The sequence below is a fragment of the Nannospalax galili genome, unplaced genomic scaffold (genome assembly GCF_000622305.1).
Source record: "Nannospalax galili isolate Female #2095 unplaced genomic scaffold, S.galili_v1.0 scaffold383, whole genome shotgun sequence".
Taxonomy (NCBI): domain Eukaryota; kingdom Metazoa; phylum Chordata; class Mammalia; order Rodentia; family Spalacidae; genus Nannospalax; species Nannospalax galili.
Genome location: NW_008351346.1, coordinates 472247 through 475138, shown reverse-complemented (window position 1 = coordinate 475138; position 2892 = coordinate 472247). Strand labels below are relative to the sequence as shown.

At 37.4% G+C, this 2892-nt stretch overlaps 1 non-coding gene across 1 annotated transcript; it reads right to left on the bottom strand.

Annotated features, from left to right (window-relative positions):
* Nucleotides 1-2235: 2235 nt before the first annotated feature.
* LOC115066810 lies at nt 2236-2305 on the bottom strand. The gene has a single exon (XR_003846252.1). It is a non-coding gene; the product is annotated as a small nucleolar RNA SNORD113/SNORD114 family (small nucleolar RNA).
* Between the last annotated feature and the right edge of the window lie 587 nt (nt 2306-2892).

Below are 2892 nucleotides of genomic sequence, written 5' to 3'. Positions count from 1 at the left end.
TCACCAACACTGCCTCCTACATGGGATATCATCTCTGTCACCAACACTGCTTCCTACATGGGACATCGTCTCTATCACCAACACTGTCCTACACGGAAAATCATCTCCATCACCAATACTGCTCCTACACATGGGCCATCCTCTCCATCACCAATTCATAGAAGTGGAATTTGGCCCTGAGAAACTGACCAAGCAATAAATGGGGAAAGGAAGAAAACAAAATAACCAAAAGAGAGAGTTAAAGCCACACTTAGGAGCTTCCTAATAAAGAACATTTGGAGGAGACAGATGACAATTCAAACACAGTAATGATGACAATAACCATACCACAAGTATTAAAGGAAAGTAAACCAAATCACAAGCAATTTTGAGCTTCTAATATAGGAACTGAGTTTTTTGAAATTCAGTGGAATTAACCCAAGACTTCTACATCCAGCCAGGATAGCAATCATCTAATCATCAGGACAAAAGGAAGTTATAAGAAATATAAAAGATATGGCACTCATGTATCCTAGGTGTAAAAAGCTAATGAAATGTCTTTAAGCAACATATGAGACTGATTAAGGAACTCAAGTCAGAGGAAGAAAATAGGGGGAGGAAAGAGAAGCAGTTGATGCGCTCTGCAGTGGGCACAATGAAACAGGAGAGTGCAGCTAGTCAGCAAGATGGTGCTGGGCAGTAGTAGGGATCAGTTTCAATTCTTAGGTGATAGGGAAAAACTTAAAAATAGTTTTAAATTAAAGGTACAGAGCCACTTTAGAAATGCATAGGGATTATACAGATGAGGGATAAGAAAGTGAATTATAAATGTATTAACACACTAGAAAGAAAAGGAAGGAACAGATTAGCAATCTTGATATGTTATTGAAGTGGCTAACTTCCTTGTTAATGACACGAGTTCCTGAGAAAATCAACCTATAAAATGTAAAGGTTGGGAGAACTGCTACAGCCATTAAAGGCTCAGCCTCACAACCAAAAAGACAAAAAGTAAAGGTTTATTTTAGTTCACAATTTCAGAGCATTCAGTCTGTGATCAGCTTCATCTGTGGCTACATAACATGGTGGGATCACAGGGCCACTCACTTCATAGCCAGGAAACAAAAGAGGAAGAGAAGAGAGCAGGATCCCATTCTTCAAGGGCCCAGACCCAACATGAAGCCTCCCCACTAAGCCCCACCTCCTAGTAATACCAAGCTAGGAACTAAATCTTCCAACATACTGGTCTTTGGAACTACTTAAGATGCAAACAGTACCAGCTGGGGAAATTTGTAGATGAATAGATGACTTAGAAGGAGGACATAGTTGGCAGTTTGCCTTTTAAAAAACAGCATAGGGCTGGAGAGATGGCTTAGCAGTTAAGAACACTGGTTGTTCTTGCAGAAGACCCGGGTTTGAATCCCAGCACCCACAGGGCAACTAACAACTGTCTGTAACTCCAGTTCCAGGAGATCTGACAGCCCCTTCTGTCTTCTGCGGGCATTGCACGACACAGGTGCACTTACCTATACCAGGCAATACATGCATAAGCATAAATTTAAAATAATAAATAAAATATTTAAAAAAACAGCATATATAGCCACTCCAAAATATTTATTGGTACTTATTAAATATTTGTTGAATATATAAACTACAGATAAGAGAAAAATACAAATATACAATGAGTTGAATAAAAAATAATTTTACTACTTCCAACCAAAAGAACAAGTGAATGAACAGTAACCTGATTCAAATAAAACACTAAATTAAATATAAGTAAATATAGGAAGGCTGACTTAATTATGTGTATTATTTCATTAAATGTGAGTATGATCAGTCCTTTTATTTAAAATCAATGCTGGGTCTTTCTGGGTTAACCAAGCTCAGCTGTACATCATTTAAGATCTTTTTATGTGATATTTTGTGGAACCAGCACTATCAGCCTCACCGGGAGCCTGGTAAAATATGAAAAATCCCAGGTCCCACCCCAGACCCACAGAACAGAAACTGTATTGTAATTAGAGCCCAAGTGAGTTAAACATGTATTAAAATTTAAGAAGCATTATTTTATAAGCCATTTAAAACACATTTACAAAAAAATGAATATAGACAAGTGGGCAAAGAGACACCAGACAAACGCAGTCACAAAAAAATTCAATGCCAGTACTGATATCAGACAAGGCAGTGGTTAAAGATAATTAACAGACCCAAAAGGGAAACTGGGCATGATTTTAAAAAGCCAATTTTGTTAATTTTTAATTGGACCACAAATTTACAAAAATAGTCTATTCATAATCTCTGACCCCGATAATTTCTCATCATTAGTCCATTTACAGCCCGCATTTGTTTAATTAATTAATTAATTTTAACTGTGTCAAAGGCACCCATGAAACCCTATTCAGAACAGTTAGTAAGAGAGAAGACATCATCTACAGCTCCACCAATCACCCACCATCCCCTCACTTCCACCATTTAGAAGAAATATTACTCTGAGCATTGTATTTACCAAACACTTGCTCTACTTTGTGTGTAATTGTTCCATGTACACATTCTTAAATCTCTCCTTTCTCCTTCTCTCTTTAACATTATATAAAGGAATTCTATCTGTGAAATCTTTTAGCATTCACTTTTCACTGGTATAGCTAAGATCCACCCACTTTCTGTGCCTCTCTAGCTCATCATTCTAACTGCAGTAGAACATGCCACGAAGTCCAGGTTCTTCTGCCCATTTTCCCATTTCTGTACTTAGGAGATCTTGTAGGCCTTTGGCTTTGCTAACCAGTACTATCATGAGCAATTCTTGCATGTGTCTCTTGCTGTAGATATAACAAGAGTGTCTCTTTGATGTATATCTAGGAACATGGGACATGTGACATTTAACATTAGAAAATGATGTCAAATGATTGTCAAAGTACA